The sequence below is a fragment of the Neophocaena asiaeorientalis genome, unplaced genomic scaffold (assembly GCF_003031525.2).
Source record: "Neophocaena asiaeorientalis asiaeorientalis breed wild unplaced genomic scaffold, Neophocaena_asiaeorientalis_V1.1 scaffold871, whole genome shotgun sequence".
Taxonomy (NCBI): domain Eukaryota; kingdom Metazoa; phylum Chordata; class Mammalia; order Artiodactyla; family Phocoenidae; genus Neophocaena; species Neophocaena asiaeorientalis.
In genome coordinates, this window is record NW_020175454.1 from 165631 (window position 1) to 184087 (window position 18457).

The 18457-nt window shown below is 49.2% G+C and overlaps 1 protein-coding gene across 4 annotated transcripts in view; it reads left to right on the top strand.

Annotated features, from left to right (window-relative positions):
• The window catches only part of P2RY8 (P2Y receptor family member 8), a 53076-nt gene that overhangs the window by 17663 nt on the left and 16956 nt on the right, over positions 1 to 18457 (top strand). The window contains exon 1 of one of the 4 annotated variants that reach the window (XM_024768110.1): positions 10342 to 10621. The exons of the other annotated variants lie outside the window; for them this stretch is intronic. The gene's annotated coding sequence lies outside the window, so the exon portion shown is untranslated. Of the gene's footprint in view, positions 1 to 10341; positions 10622 to 18457 lie in introns of those variants that run through there. 4 annotated transcript variants of the gene reach the window in all.

The window sequence follows — 18457 nt, forward strand, 5'->3', positions numbered from 1 at the left end:
ATATATATATATATATATATAACTGAGTCATGTTGCTGTACAGCAGTAATTAATACAACACTGTAAATCAAGTATACTTCAATTAAAAAAAAACAAATGCAAGTCCAGGAAAATTGTAGAATTCTGGGTGAATATGAAAAAGCAAGCCCTCCCCCAGGACAGATGTAGAACAACAAGCAAAGGAGATGCCCACCTTCTTAACATCCAACCCAGGTGCCACAAACCCAGAGGGCCCCACGTCCACACTCCTGGAGATACCTGTGTTTTGAGGGTTGGGGGGCTGACTCAGACGCAGGTGCTCAGGGCCCCAGGCAGCGGAAGCTCCCCTCCTCCCTCCATGACGTTGCAAAGAACGGAGAGATGTCAGTTGGAAGCACCAATTCATTTCAACATGGCAGGATCATCTCATCTCCTTGTGATTTTCAAGATTCATGGGTTAATCTCAGGAAAGAAACTTTTGCACCGTCTCCTTCAGATCTGCTACATGTTACCCCAAGACTTAGCAACCACTTACTTGAACAAGTCACAGTCTACTAGGTCTGGTACGTGAAGTTCTCATCCTTTATGACCCTATAAACAGTGCAATACATTCAATGCCTATTAAAAGCTAAAGTGAGACAAACGAACTTGTTTATGCGACAGAAAGAGACTCACAGACTCAGAAAACAAAGGGGAAAGGGGGGGGATAAATTAGGAATTTGGGATTAAAAGATACAAACTACTATATATAAAATAGATAAACAACAAGGGCCAACTGTTATAGCAAAGGGAACTCTATGCCATATGTTGTAATAACCTATAATGGAAAAGAATCTGAAAAAAAAATAGAGCTGTATGTGTATAACTGAATCAGTGTGCTATATACCTAAAATGAACACAGCATTGTAAATCAACTACACTTCAATAAAAAAAAAAAGAAAGAAAATAAATAAATAAATAGAAGCTAAAATGACATACTAGAGATTGGTTCAAGACGGTGGAGAAGGGCGTACTCTCACTCCCTCTTGTGAGAACACTGGAATCACAACTAGCTGCTGAACAGTTGTCGACAGGAAGACACTGGAACTCACCAAAAAAGATACCCCACATCCAAAGACAAAGGAGAAGCCGCAGTGAGACAGCAGGAGGGGCGCAATCACAGTAAAATCAAATCCCGTAACCGCTGGGTGGGTGACTCACAGACTGGAGAACACTTATACCAGAGAAGTCCACCCACTGGAGTGAAGGTTCTGAGCCCCACGTCAGGCTTCTCAACCTGGGGGTCCAGCAACGGGAGGAGGAATTCCTAGAGAATCAGACTTCGAAGCCTAGCAGGATTTGACCGCAAGACTTCGACAGAACTGGGGGAAACAGAGACCCCACTCTTGGAGGGCACACACAAAGTAGTGTGTGCATCGGGACCCAGGGGAAGGAGCAGTGACCCCATAGTAGACTGAACCAGACCTACCTGCTAGTGTTAGAGGTTCTCCTGCAGAGGAGGGGGGTGGCTGTGTCTCACCATGGGGACAAGGACACTGGCAGCAGAAGTTCTGGGAAGTACTCCTTGGCGTGAGCCTTCCCAGAGTCTGCCATTAGCCCCACCAAAGAGCCCAGGTAGGCTCCAGTGTTGGGTTGCCTCAGGCCAAACAACCAACAGGGAGGGAACACAGCCCCACCCGTCAGCAGACAAGCGGATTAAAGTTTTACTGAGCTCTGCCTACCAGGGCAACAGCCAGCTCTACCCACCACCAGTCCCTTCCATCAAGCCTCTTAGATAACTTCATCCACCAGAGGGCAGAGAGCAGAAGCAAGAAGAACTACAATCCTGCAACCTGTGGAATGAAAACCACATTCACAGAAAGACAGACAAGATGAAAAGGCAGAGGGCTGTGTACCAGATGAAGGAATGAGATAAAACCCCAGAAAAACAAGTAAATGAAGTGGAGATAGGCAACCTTCCAGAAAAAGAATTCAGAATAATGATAGTGAAGATGATCCAGGACCTCGGAAAAAGAATGGAGGCAAAGATCGAGAAGATGCAAGAAATGTTTAACAAAGACCTCGAAGAATTAAAGAACAAACAAACAGAGAAGAACCATACAATAAGTAAATTTAAGAAAACTGAGATCATATCAAGCATCTTTTCCAACCACAATGCTGTGAGATTAGAAATCAGTTACAAAGAAAAAAAAAGTAAAAAATACAAACACATAGAAGCTACACAGTAAGTTACTAAATAAGCAAGAGATCACTGAAGAAATCAAGGAGGGAATCAAAAAATACCTAGAGGGCTTCCCTGGTTAGCGCAGAGGTTGAGAGTCCACCTGCCGATGCAGGGGACACGGGTTCGCGCCCCGGTCCGGGAAGATCCCACATGCCGCGGAGCGGCTGGGCCCGTGAGCCATGGCTGCTGGGCCTGCGCGTCCGGAGCCTGTGCTCCGCAACGGGAGAGGCCACAGCAGTGAGAGGCCCGCGTACCGCAAAAAAAACAAAAACAAAAACAAAAAAAACAAGAAACCTAGAGACAAATTACAATGAAAACACAAGAATCCAAAACCTATGGGATGAAGCAAAAGCAGTTCTAAGAGGGAAGTTTACAGCAATATAAGCCTACCTCAAGAAACAAGAAAAATCTCAAACCATCTAACCTCACACCTAAAGGAAATAGAAAGAAGAACAAACAAAACCCAAAGTTAGTAGAAGGAAAGAAATCATAAAAATCAGAGCAGAAATAAGTGAAATAGAAACAAAGAAAACAGTAGCAAAGATCAGTAAAACTAAAAGCTGGTTCTTTGAGAAGATAAACAAAATTGATAAGCCTTTAGCCAGACTCATCAAGAAAAAAGACAGAGAGGACTCAAATCAATAAAATTAGAAATGAAAAAGAAGTTACAACGGACACCACAGAAATACAAAGCAACATAAGAGACTACTACAAGCAACTCTATGCCAATAAAAAGGACAACCTGGAAGAAATGGACAAATTCTTCCTGAACCAGGAAGAAATAGAAAATATGAACAGACCAATCACAAGTAATAAAATTGAAATTGTGATTAAAAATCTTCCAACAAACAAAAGTCCAGGAGCAGATGGCTTCACAGGTGAATTCTATCAAACATTTCGAGAAGCGCTAACACCCATCCTTCTCAAACTCTTCCAAAAAATCGCAGAGGAAGGAACACTTCGAAACTCATTCTATGAGGCCACCATCACCTTGATATCAAAACCAGACAAAGATACTACAAAAAAAGAAAATTACAGACCAATATCACTGATGAATATAGATGCAAAAATCCTCAACAAAATACTAGCAAACAGAATCTAACAGCACATTAAAAAGATCATACACCATGATCAAGTGGGATTTATCCCAGGGATGCAAGGATTCTTCAATATATGCAAATCAATCAATGTGATACACAATATTCACAAGCTGAAGGATAAAAACTATCTGATCATCACAATAGATGCAGAAAAAGCTTTTGATAAAGCTTTATAAATCTTTCTATCACCCATTTATGTTAAAAACTCTCCAGAAAGTGGGCATAGAGGGAACCTACCTCAACATAATAAAGGCCGTATATGACAAACCCACAGCAAGCATCATTCTCAATGGTGAAAAACTGAAAGCATTTCCTCTAAGATCAGGAACAAGACAAGGATGTCCATTGTCACCACTATTATCCAACATAGTTTTGGAAGTCCTGGCCATGGCAATCAGAGAAGAAAAAGAAATAAAAGGAATACAAATCGGAAAAGAAGAAGTAAAACTGTCACTGTTTGCAGATGACATGATACTATACATAGAATCCTAAAGATGCCACCAGAAAACTACTAGAGCTAATCAATGAATTTGGTAAAGTTGCAGGATACAAAATTAATGTACAGAAATCACTTGCATTCCTATACACTAACAACAAAAGAACAGAAGGAGAATGTAAGGAAACAATCCCGTTCACCACTGCAACAAAAAGAATAAAAATACCTAGGAATAAACCTACCTAAGGAGGTAAAAGACCTGTACTCAGAGAAAATCTACAGACAACAGATGCTGGAGAAGGTGTGGAGGAAAGGGAACCCTCTTGCACTGTTGGTGGGAATGTAAATTGATACAGCCACTTTGAAGAACAGTGTGGAGGTTCCTTAAAAAATCAAAAATAGAATTACTATATGATCCAGCAATCCCACTACTGGGCATGTACCCAGAGAAAACCATAATTCAAAAAGACACATGCACCCCAATGTTCATTGCAGCACTATTTACAATGGCCAGGCCATGGAAGCAACATAAATGCCCATCGACAGACAAATGGATAAAGAATATGTGGTACATATATACAATGGAATATTACTCAGCCATAAAAAGGAACGAAATTGGGTCATTTGTAGAGACGTGGATGGATCTAGAGACTGTCATACAGAGTAAAGTAAGTCAGAAAGAGAAAAACAAATATCATGTATTAACGAATATATGTGGAACCTAGAAAAATGGTACAGATGAACCGGTTTGCAGGGCAGAAATAGAGACACAGACGTATAGAACAAATGTACAGACACCAAGGGGGGAAAGCGGCAGGGTGGTGTGGTGGTGGTGTGATGAACTGGGCGATTGGGGTTGACGTGTATACACTAATATGTATAAAATAGATAACTAATAAGAACCTGCTGTATAAAAAAATAAATAAAATTAAATTTAAAAAAATAACATAAAATGACATACTAGGGGCTTCCCTGGTGGCGCACTGGTTGAGAGTCCGCCTGCCACTGCGGGGGACACGGGTTCATGCCCCGGTCTGGGGGGAATCCCACGTGCCGCGGAGCGGCTGGGCCCGTGAGCCGTGGCCGCTGAGCCTGCGCGTCCGGAGCCTGTGCTCCGCAACGGGAGAGGCCACAGCAGTGAGAGGCCCGCGTACCAAAAAAGAAAAAACAAAAGACATACTAGCTGCAGGGTTTTATAAATCCTTAGCTGTACAAATATTCCTTTTCGTTAAATGTGTAGGAAGATCTTGACTGTAATTCACCTCATCGAGGAAGTAAAATCCAATACATTCTTTCTTAACTTTATTGTTTAATTACTGTGCCTCGAGGGGCATAACACACTTCTGTTGCTCTGATCACTTTTCATCCGAGGGCCCCTCACTCGGAAGAAACCTTTTAGCACGTAGGCCCTGATGGTACAGGAAGTGAAACCCGTGTTGATGTGTCAACGCTTACACCTATTTTTGTTGCCGTGAGTTGGATGGGGTGATATACAAAAGATTTTCCGACATAGATTTCGACAATACTAAAATTAGACTCTAAAAAATGGTAGAAATGAAAAGATAATTTCACGAAAGGAAAGATGTGAATTTTTGAAAAAAAAAAAAAGATTTTAAAGAAGAAAGAAAGGAATACTGTGAAATTCCCCAATCTTTAAATAGAGTTTCTCCGTGGGCTATTTCAATGGATGATGGAGTATATATCACCGATACAGTTAGAATCCACTGCATACCCTCACAATTGTCACCCAGCAGTGGTATTTTAAAATAGCATGGTTCATGGTTTGTCAGAAATTGTTTGCATGCTTTAAAAATTAAAATATTAGCTGTCAACACTGAAATTCTTTTAGCACGCGCAGAGAACGTTATTCGTGCTGGTTCCCTGGGCGCCATAACAAAGGACCACAAACTGGGGGCTTAAAACAGCAGAAATGCATCCTCCCCCATCCTGGGGACCAGACGTCTGAGGTCAAGGTGTCCCAGGGCCACGCCCCCTCCAGAGGCTCCAGGGGAGGGTCCCTCCCGCCTCTTCCAGCTTCTCGGGGCTCCAGGTGTCCCTGGGCTCGTGGCCGCATCCCTCCCGTCTCTTCCTCCGTCTTCCTGGGGCTTCTCCTCTGTGTCTGTGTCTCTCCTCTTCTGTCTCTTAGAAGGACGCTGTCATTGGATGTAGGGCCACCCTCATCCAGGAGGACCTCATCTCAGACCCTTCACTTCAACACATCTGGAAAGGCCCTGTTTCCAAATAAGGTCCCGTTCCCAGGTTCCAGGGGTCAGGATGTGGACACGTTTGGGGGGTCACCACTCAGCTCACCACACCACTGGGGGCCATGAACCCTGCTTTGCTGGGTGGAGGCTACTGATCCAGCCTCACTGCTGAGGGGCCAGCTGGGTCCCACAGCGGGGACCCCCCGGGGGGGCCTTGGGGGTGGGCATGGCAGCTGGCACAGAGGCCCCAGCAGGATGTCTGCAGGGGAAGGGGGCAGGGCCCACTGAGAGTGACAAGAAAGAGGAACTGTGTTCCCAGCGGGGCTCGTCCCCGGCCGGCTGTCACCAACACAAGCTCCATGTTACCAGCGGGGAGGGACCGAGGGAGAGGGGCTTAGAAGCAGGATAAATAAACCCATTCTCTTTGCAAGGTACACATGGGGACATAGTTCCAGCCATCACACGTCTGGAAATGGCTTTACTTCCAAATCCAAAAGTGAAAGCTGAACAAAAACTCATAGACACGTGAAGGCCTGCAGCTCCCGGCCAGCAGCGCTGCCAACGGCTCCGGGGTCAGACATTTTGCGCTAGTAGGAGTCACCTCCCAACACAGACAAGCCTGGGCCAGACCCAGACACTGGAGGACAGTCCCACACCCTGCCATGTTGCCCTGTGGTCACGGGAAAAGGTCAGGGTTAAAAATCCCCACCTCGATAAACAAGGGGCGGGGGGCGGTGGAGGGAAGGCCTGGGAGCTTGGGCTTAGCAGGTGCAAACTGTCATATATGGGATGGATCCACAAGGCCCTACTGTAGAGCCCAGGGAACTGTGTCCAATCTCCTTGGATAAACCATCACGGAAAAGAATATGAAAAAGAAAACGTATATACATACATATATACGTATATATGTGTATAACGGGGTCACTTTCCTGTACAGCAGACGTTGGCACAGCATTGGAAATCAACTACAGTCCAATCAAAAAGTAATAATGGAAAAAAAACTCCCCACCTCAACAGGACAGAACAGCCCCGGCTGCAGACGGGGGCCACTTTGGGTCCCCACGCCCTGTCCCTTCCGTGGCTGCCACCCAGAGGGTGGACCGGCTGCAGCTCACCCTCCTGACGCCGGGGACTCTCCCGGGTTAGTCCTAAAAGTCGCTCCTCCCTGGAAGCCCCTGCAAACCCTGCATCCTGGCTGAGGGTGCTCGGCGGGGCCAGAGACACAGACACACGCAGAGAGTGTCCTCGCCGGGCACACGGGGAGCAACGGACCTTCTGGGGCGTCGGGGAAGGCTGGGGAGGGGCCGACCCTCAGACCCCCAGCCGCCTTCTGTTGAGGCCATCGTGACCCCAAAGGCTGCCTCTGAGCCTGGTTTGATCCGGAAACTCCTGAACATAGGGCAGCACCCACAGCATTTAGGGTGTCTCCCTCCTGCCTCCCCATCACCCTTAGAAGGACTCTGTGGTGACACGGGGCCAGCCAGACAACCCGGGGTCATGTCCCGGCCTCGGCCGCCCCTGAGCAGGCAAGGCCCACACGTACTTAGGCAGCTGCATCCTGTTTCCAGGCTGTGCACCGCTGACCGAGGGCTTACGCTGGACTCAGGGTACAAATTCCCTTTCTTTTCCCCCACCAAATCCGAAAAGCTCCATTTTGTTTTATCTTCTTTTTCATTGTATCTTATTCTAGTTTACTTTTTCATATTCTTTTCCATTATACGTCATGACAGGATATTGAATATAGTTCCCTGGGCAGGGTCTTGTAGTTCATCTATTTTACAATATATATAGGAGTGTGTAGCTGCTAATCCCAAACTCCTAATTTATCCCTCCCCCCCACGCTGTATTTTACTTTAAAATTTTAAATTTTACCTCGCTTTATTTTATCTCATTTTATTTTGTGTCTGTGGAAAGAACACTTAACATCTACCTTCATAACGGATTCTTAAGTGCATGATACGGTATTGTCATCCGTGGGCCCAGTGCTGTACGGCAGGTCGCTAAAACTGGTTCATCTTCCCAAACCGAGACTCTGTCCCCATTAAACACTGACTCTCCATCCCCCTCCCCCAGGCCCCGGCCCCCACCATCCTACTGTCTGTCTCTATGGATCTGACGGCTCCAGGGAGCTCCTAATAAGTGGAATCGCAGAGTATTTGTGTCTTTGTCACTTTATCTCGCTGAACGTCATGTCCTCAAGGTTCATCCTTGTAGCCTGTGTCAGAATCTCCTTCCTTTTTCACGCTGTATAATATTCCACGGTATACAAGGACCCCATTCTGTGTATATCCGTTCATCAAACAATTAAAAATAGAGCTACTGTACGATCCAGCCATCCCAGGTCTGGCTCTATATCCCAAATAATTGAGATCAGAACCCCAGAGAGAGATCGGCACCCCCATCTTCACAGTGGTAGGACTCACAGCAGCCAAGACGTGGAGACGCCCCAAGGGTCCCTCCAGGATGAACCCGTGTCAAAGTTCTCAACCTCTGAGTAATCCCTGGGTGACATGCGTACCCTGCGCATCCCGGCTGTCCCTGGGCTCCCGGGCAGGACAGTCAACCCCATTGCTGGTCCTACAAACTTCAGGGAAGCAGGGAGGCTGGACTCCACCCACGGCCATGGGAAATGTCAGTGGTTCCCACGGCCAACAGGGGCACCAGCGTTGGCCTCCGACTTCCCTAAACTCTGTCACGCGGCCCTACCCCCGTCCTTCCCCACCCACAAGACCCTCATCCTGTACCGGCCACTTCCACGGCCGCCAGCTGCTCTCCTGCGCCCGCCGGAGACTCTCTCCTCTTGGTCTTCACCGTGGACTCTCAAAAGCCATGGCAACCCGGGAGAGGCAGGCTGCTAGCCTTGGGGGGCATCCCTGATCACAGCCCCTTCTCCAGGCAAGATGCCCCGACCGTACCGTGCCTCCTTCTCCAGAGGCGTCCACATCCTATAATCCCCAGAGCCTGAGGGTATGTTTTGGTACTGGGCGCGGGGTGCTGACCTATATCATTCATGAAAAATCTCTTCTGTCTTCATCATGATTCCTTCTTTGGCCCTTGGGTTATTCGGAAATGTCCAGCAGTTGAAGAACCTTCATTCATCTTTTAGTTCACGGGTTTCCAGCCTAATTCCATGAAGGTCAGAGAGTGTATCCTGAATGTGTCTCATCCTTTGAAACGTGTGAGGTTTCCTGCAGACTCAGGAGATGTTCTGTTTGGGGGCTGCGTGGAGATGATCGTTATGTCTGTGGGGTCCAGAGCACAGATACGGAAATCCTGGGTGACCCGAGGCCAAGGGCTGTGCACGTACTGCCCTTCGTGGTCTCTGTCCCCTGGGGTGCCTGGCTTCAGTAGCTGACGGGAGAGAGAACTCTACACAGTGGTCCATGTCCGTCTGGTCCGGAGAAGGCTCCAGCTGACAGGGGCCGTGGATACAAGGAGTTCCTCCTGGAAGCCACGCGCAGGTCACACTTCATCAGGAGGCCAGCGAGGGTGGCTCCGGACAGAACGCGTCCTCTAGCAGACAACGCTGTCGGTCTCTCCTCCGTGGGACTGGCCACTCTTGCTGAGAAATAACAGGTTAGAACAGGAAGCAGAGAAGGAAGACACAGTGATTGTAGACTCAAGGCTGAGTAGAAACTAGTCCCAGCTGTATGAGTGTCTGGTGACTTCTGTAATGAAGCAGACAGGGCGGCTCAAACAAACAACATTTATTCGTTCAGTCCTGGAGGCTGCACGTCCGCGATCCAAGCGTGGGCAGGGCCGGTCCCTCCTGAGGCCTCTCTCTTGTGCATGTAGACGGCCGTCTCCTCCCTGTGTCCTCAGATGGTCGTCCCTCTGTGTGTGTCTATGTCCTGATCTCCTCTTCTTATAAGGACACCAGTGCTATGGGATCAGGACCCACCCTAATGACCTCATTGTACCTTCGTCCCCTCTTTAAAGACCCCATGTCCAAAGCCAGTCACATCCTGAGGTCCTGGTGGTCAGGAGGCCAAGATACAAATTTTGGGGAGGAATATAATTTAGTCCATGGCAGGGGGAACCTCAGAGACTGTATCCCACTGCTTGACAACAAGGAGCCCTCTTATCCCAGTGTAATGAGTGGGCTTTTAAATAGTTAATATTAGCAGTTTTTGAAAAATAAACTAATATTAAGCATATTCAAAGGAAGCCACACTTCAACTCACTACAGTCTCTCATCATAAACTAACAGCCCTTAGGAAGTGATTCCTGAATATATTGGGATGAGACTTTTTTTAAAACTTGTTTTTCTAAAAAGACATATTGTAAAAATATGTAAAATCCACTCTAGTGACCCATTCCACCACCCCCCCCCAGGGACCCCACCGTGAAAAAGAGGAACCTTTTCCATCCACTGCGGCTCTGCCCTCGGGCTCCGAGTTTCGTAACCTCTGTACACTTAATTACATCGGCAGATGACAAGTTACCGTTAGAGGCAGTCTGCTGCGTCCCTGGAGGGTTGGGGACTGTGTCTGTTGCAGGGCTGGTTGGGGGACAGACAGTAGGGTCACCAACAGAGTGGGGGGCTGTCTCGTTCCTGTGTGGACCTTTCTCCGAAGGGGCAACCTCCCGTGCCCCCGAGTGAGGGTCCCCAGCACCCGGCTCAAACAAGCTGCAAGGGGCCTGCTCACCCAAGACCGCCACCCTCCTGGCAGCCACCGTAAGTCATGGGACAATGTGTGGGGGTGGGGGGGAGGCAGTACAGGGTCCCCCAGGGGTGAGCCGGGAGGCAGGGGGACGCGTGTCTCCATTTTAACGATGCCGTTTAATTGCGGGCAAAGGGCTTGCGTCACATCGGCTCACTTTAGGGCTGTGTTATTTTAACCCGGGCACCCCAAAGTCCTAAAAGTGTTTGTGGGGTTTGCCGAGAGAGGGCAGAGGCTGCAGAGGAGTCGGGAGACTAGGTGGCGGTGCTGGCAATGGTTGAGACTTCCATGGAAGACCCCCATTCTTCCAAATCCTAAGATGCTATTCTTGTCATTCCTGTTGATATGGAAACTGAGGGTCTGAGTTAAGGGACTTGTCCAAAACTCAGATCCAGAGAGCCACAGAGGCGGGTGCCGGTGGCCGCACGCACGTGGCTACCACGGAACGTCCAAGCGTTGGCTGAGGCAGGAGGTGAGGGCTCCGTGGGCGCCCTCCTCTGGAATTCTGTCCCGAGTGGGGACACGCTGCTTCCCTGGTGGGTGCCACTCTTGGTGGCAAACCATAGAAACTTGGCTCATGCTAGCCGAGGCCAGCGTGGAAATTGTCGAATTGGATAATTAGGAAAGTCAGGTCGGCTTCAGGCATGGCTGGATCCAGGGGCTCAAGTGGTTGTCTGCTCCCGTTTTCTCTCTTGTCCCAGATTTCAGCTCCACCATCCTCTGTCTCCCTTGCAGGCTTTAGTGGCCCTGGAGGAAAGGCCAGTCACTCCGTGGAGGGAGAGAGGGTCCCGGCAGCCCCAAACGCCCATCTTTACAGAGCAGAACTCACAGGGAAAGGAGACAGCCTCTCTCTCCCAGCACCTCTAGAGGGTTCTGACTGGCCCTGCCAGGGTCAGATGACCAGCCCTGGACTGATGCCTAAGGACAAAGTGAGGGAGATCCGTGATGGGCCAGGCTTCAGCCACTTCTCACTCTTGTGTGATTGACAGTCCCTCGGACCAGGGGCTCAGAGTGGGACAGGTTCCAGAGGAAGAAGGGATACTAGACACCAGGTCCCCTGCAGCAGGGGGATGTGAGGGGGGGCGTTCTGGACACCAGGTTCACTGCAGGGGGGGACGTGAGGGGTGTTCTGGACAACAGGTTCACTGCAGGGGGAGACGTGAGGGGTGTTCTGGACAACAGGTTCACTGCAGGGGGGGGACAGGAGGGGTGGCTGGTTAACTTGTCCGAAGTCACAGGCCTAGGGCTGGTCACCTTCTACGCCACTCCCTTCTGTTTGTCCATCACGCCTCCATCTGTCCATTCACTCTGCATTTATGGAGACCGTCCTCGTGTCATCTATTCCCTCACTCTTCATTTATCAGGAACGTCCTCGTGTCCGACTTAAACTCAGGACAGAGCTGTCCATGTCCCATGCAAGGCCCTTCAGCCCTCTGTGCGTCGGTTTCCCCATTTGTAAACGGAAAACAGTAGGGGCTTGTCTCCCGAGGAAGGGCCTAGGAGGGCATGTTTGCACACATGTAGGGCGATTCTTTCCAAGGAAGGGGAGACGCAGTCCGAGGGCTCAGGGAACGGTGGCCCGAGCTTTCCACGTCATCCCCCGGGTGCAGGGCCAGGAAGGATGCTGTCTGTGGCCTTGGTACAGACGGAAATGAGAACAATGGCAGCCCCTGGGAACCTCGGCCCATCCACGGTGGCTTCCAGGATGAAGCTTTGCGTAAACAGCGAAGATCCTCAGGCCACCCCTTCCTCCTGTTCAGGTCCTGGCTGGGAGTCATTCAGCCGTGGGGACCACAGACCTGAAGACGTGGGCGGTCAACTCCAGATACGCTGGCAGTGACCCGAGGGGTGAGGACGCTGGGGTACAGGGACGAAAGCCTCAGAGCTAGGAGTTCACGGGGCAAAGGGCCAACTACACACAGGGAAGCACAGCAGAGGCGTCCTCAGGCTTCTCCCTGCGATTTATGAGGCACTTTAAAAAACTGAGCTATAGGGCTTCCCTGGTGGCACAGTGGTTGAGAGTCCGCCTGCCGATGCATGGGGCGCGGGTTCGTGCCCCAGTCCGGGAGGATCCCACGTGCCGCAGGGCGGCTGGGCCTGTGAGCCATGGCTGCTGAGCCTGCGCGTCTGGAGCCAGAGCTATAATTCACACAACATACAATTAACCCTTTTAAAGTCAACAATACGGGGGCATTTAGCACAGCCACAATATTGTGCAACCATCACCTCTGTCCAGTTCCAGAAAATTCTTATCCCCCCAAAAGGAGACCCTGTCCGCACGGAGTAATCAGCCCTCATCCCCAACTCCCTGCGGACTCTGGCAACCAAAAATCTGGTTTTTGTCTCTGTGGATTTGATGATACTGGACACTTCACATAAATGGAATAATAAAATATGTGTCCTCCTGCGTCTGCTTCTCTCACTGGGCATCGTGTGTTCAAGGTCCATCCACGCTGTAGCCTGTGTCAGAGCTTCACTCCTTTTCATGGCTGAGGCATATCCCATGATGTGGATGGACCCCATGCTGTGTATGCACCCACACACCCACCATCTATCCACCCACCCATCCATCCACCCACCCATCCATCCACCCACCCACCCACCCATCCATCCATCCACCCATCCACCCATCCGTCTATCCATCCATCCATCCATCCATCCACTCACCCATCCATCCATCCACCCACCCATCCATCCATCCACCCATCTATCCATCCATCCATCCACTCACCCATCCATCCATCCATGGACACTTGGGCTGTTTCCACCCTTCGTTGTCGATACTATGGCTATGAACGTGCATGTACATGTTTCCGTGTGGACATACTCTTTTATTTCTATTGAGCTTCTACCTAGGAGGATAAGTGCTCGATCACATGGTAACTCTACATTTAACTAATTGAGGAACCACCAGACTGTTTTTACGAGGCAATCTGTAAAGAGTGAGGAGTTGAAGGGGACAGGATGAACTCTATCCTCGGTCCAAGTCCCCCGGCTTCCCACCTCATCTGGGGCCACCGTTCACACTAGGAATTGTCGGGCCACCCCTTAGTCTAGCCTGGCTCTCAGACCCCAGACTTGTATTGAAATGCTGACCATAATAATCGATGTATTAAGTAGTTTGTCCCGGGAAGGACCACATAAATCTATGTGTGTGGGTGACCCCATCAATCTCAGAATGGTCCTTTGCCTTATCACCACCCATTTCTTGGGTTGAGACATGTCCCTCCAAATTCACATCTGCCCACAGCCTCCAAACAGGACCTTACTTGGAAACAGGGTCTCTGCAGATGTAATGCAGTGAAGGGTCTTAGATGAGGTCCTCCTGGACGAGGGTGGCCCTACATCCAATGACAGGGTCCTTCTAAGAGACAGAAGAGGAGAGACACAGACACAGAGGAGAAGCCCCGGGAAGACAGAGGCAGAGACGGGAGGGATGGGACCACAAGCCCAGGGACGCCTGGAGCCCCAGAAGCTGGAAGAGGCGGGAAGGACCCTCCCCTGGAGCCTCTGGAGGGAGCGCAGCCCTGGAACACCCTGACCTCAGAGGTGTGGTCTCCAGGATGGGGGAGGATGGATGCTTTAAGTCCCCCGTTTGGAGTGTTTTATTCTGACAGCCCCAGGACACGGACCCATATTGACAAGTTTCCACTCTCTCCATGGGCACTGGGAATCCACAGTCACCAGCTCGCACTTTTTACTATAAACTAGAGCCCCTGCCTCCACCACTGATTTATCTATCTTTAACTTTCTGGCCCAGCAAGGAATCCCAGGCTCACGGGCACTGCCACTCCCTGCCACCCGTGACTCAGCCTGGAATTAGCCATTTCCTGACCCTGAGTTGTCACCCTCGGGCCCTACATCTCCTTCTGGGGTTGGTGGCTCAGCTTTCCTATGGAAAGGTGGCACCCCACTGACCTCATCTCTTCCCCAGTAAACAGCTTCCAAGCTCCACCTGGTTTTCCGTTTACTCATTTCCAGACCTAACCCTTGCGGGGGGAGGGGTGGGTCAATGTCTGACCATGCATCTCAAAACGTGTGCGTTCATTTCGTTTATGAACGAGACACACACAGGTGGTCAATCCTTCTACTAATTCTTAGCAAAGGGCAACGTCTTTCTTATGTTCCAGATGAAAACCAGAATTCAATTTGCAAGCCCTGAAATGTTCTTCTCAGGCCCCCATGGGTCATCTTGGACCCTCTCTGGAGGATGGGCTTCTTCCTTGGAGACCCTCACTCCAGGCCGTCTCTGATTCGCCGGGTACCCTCGTAGGTTTTGGTGTGTGGTCTGCTCAGCCCAGAAGACCCCAATCTCTGACCTTCTCCACCTGTGCCTGGGGGCTTGGGGGCAGGGAACCCAAGTGGGAGGCGTGTCTGTGAAGTTTCAAGTGTGATGCAGCTGACTGTCCAAGAGGGCTTATTATGGTGACTTCGTTTAAAATATCCTTTTTGCAGGGGGGCACAAAGCACTTCCTAAAAAGTTGCCCTGACATGCATCTGTGTCTGTGCTTGTCGCCACTTTAGGGGAGCTTTTCCACTTTACCAAGAGAGACGTTTCCACGGCATCTCCAGAGCAGGAAAAAGTATATGTCACACCTCGGGGTTCTGGTCACCAGGGGTCTGAATCGAGACACCAAGGATGGAGCCCCTCTTGGGGTTCAGGCAGGAGCGAGATGACAGTGGTACCTTGGTCCCTTCTCAAAGGTTCCTTAGATGGTTTTCTCCCTGGCACCTGGGCAGGTCACATTGATAGCAGTTGGATGAAAGAAATCACCGCGAATATGATTAAACGGTTGTATGGCTAGCCAGTAACCTAGAGAAGGCATTTGAGTGACCATCTTTAAATAGAGGAGAGCTATTAGTAAATCAAGGGTGTACACCTCTCTCTCTGTAGGTCTGTCTCTATCTCTCTGACCCTCTGTCTCTACTGATCTGTTAAGCAAGTCTCTCCACGTTGTCCACACAGCTGGCGTTCCGGTTCACCCACGAAAGAAGCGCTTTTGAATCTCACAATACGTGCCACTTGCAAACTCCTATTTCCCAGCAGGGCCCCAGCCAACACCCCCCAGGCCAGCTCTTTTCTCTTCTTTACATCGTCACTTCACGTTCATTACCACTTAACTAATGCATCCGTGTCAGGTTGCTTCCTGCCTCACAGACGGAGGCTAAATGTGCAGGTGTGATTCAGCCCAGACGGCTGAGAGGTGCAGCTTGAAAATGGAAACAAAACAAACCAAAAAAACCCCATTGTCATGCAAAAGGAAAGCAGAGGCTTTTTGCTTTGGGCAGAATGTGGTCTCTGGCTACTTTGGTGTCGCCCAGAGCTCAGAGAGCAAGACACGGGAGGCCAGGAACACTGGAGCGTGCAGGAGGTGGATGAAAATCACCTGTGTGTAGACGGCCAGCGGCATGCAAATCACCTGTGATGGACTGTGTGCAGATTGTGTAATCAAAGGGAAAATAAACGGAGGGACGGAGATAAGAGCCCCGCTTGTGTGTTTGCGCTTAGCGGGGAGCGTCCTCGCCCTGCGGTCTGAGGGTTCTGCCGAGAGCACAGAGGGACAGACGCCCCGTCTGTCCTCCGTCGCCCACAGCTGCCTCGTCTCTGCTGCTCCATCCTCACTTTGAAGCTGGCAGAACCTAGTGTCCCCTTAGGGGCGAAACAGAGGTAATGGGAGTCTTGTGGCTACAAAGACGGGGAACCTGGAGGGCGTGGAAGCTTGAAGGCATCAGGTCCCACTCAGGAAAGTGTGGTTCCCGCCTCCAAGTGAGCAGACGGCCACAGAGGATGCAAGCACCCTCTTATAACGCCCAGCGTGGAAGAGAGTTCCCATTTCAGATCCTCACTGGCATGTGGTGGTGGTGTTTGCAGATCTTAGTCATTCTGATAGCTGCCAGGTGGTATCTCGTTCTCGTGGCGGTAATTTACAATTCCCTGAGAGGCAACCAACGGGGAGCATTCTTTCCTGTGCCTCGTTGCCATCTGTACATAGTCTCTGATGAAGTGGAGTCTTTGGCCCGTTTTTATATTGGGTTGTTTGTTTTTCTTATTGTTGATTTGTAAGAGCTCTTTGTATATTGTGGATTCCAGTCTTTTTTTTTTCTTTCAGATGTGTCTTTTGCAAATATGTTCTCCCAGTCTATGGCTTGTCTTCTTATTGTATTTACAGGGTCATTTGCAGAGCAGACTTTTTTTAAAAGTTTGACAAAGTCCAGCTTATTCTTTCATGGATTGTGCCTTTGGTGTTGTATCTAAAAATATCTGATTGAAATATGCAATCAGATATTCAGATTGCCATGCCCAAGATCATGTAGGTTTCCTCCTGCATTACGTTGTAGAAGTGTTATAGTTTTGTGTTCTACATGTAGGTCTCTGGTCCATTTTGAGTTAATTACTGTGAAGTGAGCAAGGTCTGTGTCTAGATTCCCTTTTTTTTTTTTTTTTTTCCATGTGGATGTGAGTTGTTCCAACACCATCTGTTGAAAAGAGACTCTCTTCACTCCATTGTATTGCCTTTGCTTTTTTGTCAAAGATCAGTTGACCATATTTATGGTGTCTACTTCTGGACTCTCTATTGTGTTCCACTGATAAATTTCTCTATTCTTTCACCAACACCACACTGCCTTAAAAAAAAAATTACCTAGAATATTCCTAAAACGTCATGATCCTCTTTTTTTAATTGAAGTATAGTTGATACACAATATTATATGTTACAGGTGTACAATCTAGTGATTCACAATTTTTAAAGGCTATACTCTGTTTATAGTTATTATAAAATATTGGCTATATCCCCTGTGCTGTACAGTATATCCTTGCAACTTATTTCATTTTTCTTTTAATTTTTTTAAGGGGTTAGAGAAACTTTACTTCTCTCTGCTGCGGGAAAACCCACCATAGCTTATCTTTTTTGTGTGTGTGTCTTTTTCTATTTATTTATTTATATAGTTGCGGTACCTGGGATCTTCGCTGCGGTGTGAGGGATCTTTAGCTGAGGCATGCATGTGGGATCTAGTTCCCGGACCAGGGATCGAACCCGGGCCCCCTGTATTGGGAGTTCAGGGTCTCATCCACCGCACCACCAGGGATGTCACAACCACAGCTTATTTTACGCATCGTAGTTTGTACCTTCTGCTCCCCCATCCCTGTATTGCCCCTCCCCGCTTCCCTCTCCCCCCATTTGCTTCCTGTAGCGTTAGAGCAAGTCTTGAAGTCAGGCAGTGTCAGTCCTGCAATTTTGTTCTCCTTCCGTCGTGTGTTGCCTATTCTGGGTTTTTTGCCTCTCCCTATAGACTCCAGAATCATTTGGTCTAAATCCACCTCTTGTAACGAGGTGTTAGGATGGCAGGTGTCTCTGCGGTGCCCCGAACAAGGCCCTTAAGGCAAGACTTACAGCCCCAGTTGGGGAGACAGTCAGGTTCAGGTGGGTGAGTGAGCCCAGGGACATCTCAGATACAACTGCTTTACAAGAGTTTGGGATTTTATGTTGTGTTTTCTTGGATCCCACCATGCGTTTGCTCGGCAGACACGGAGCCTCTGCAAAGAGCAGACATACTGACAATCCCTGTGTGTGATGGCACACGAGGAATAGTGACAATACAGCCTGGGGAACAGAAAATAACAAACATTGGACTTCCCTGGCGGTCCAGTGGTTAAGACTCTGCGCTCTCAGTAAAGGGTGCGCAGGTTCGATCGCTGGTCAGGGAGCTGAGATCCCACATGCCTCGCGGCACAGCCAACAAACAAACCAACCAGAATTCCCATCACGTATCAACAGCTGCTACCATCACGCTAACCAGACAGAGTTCTGAGTGGCCCAATGGCGCGTCAGTCTTGGTTTCCGAAAAGGAAA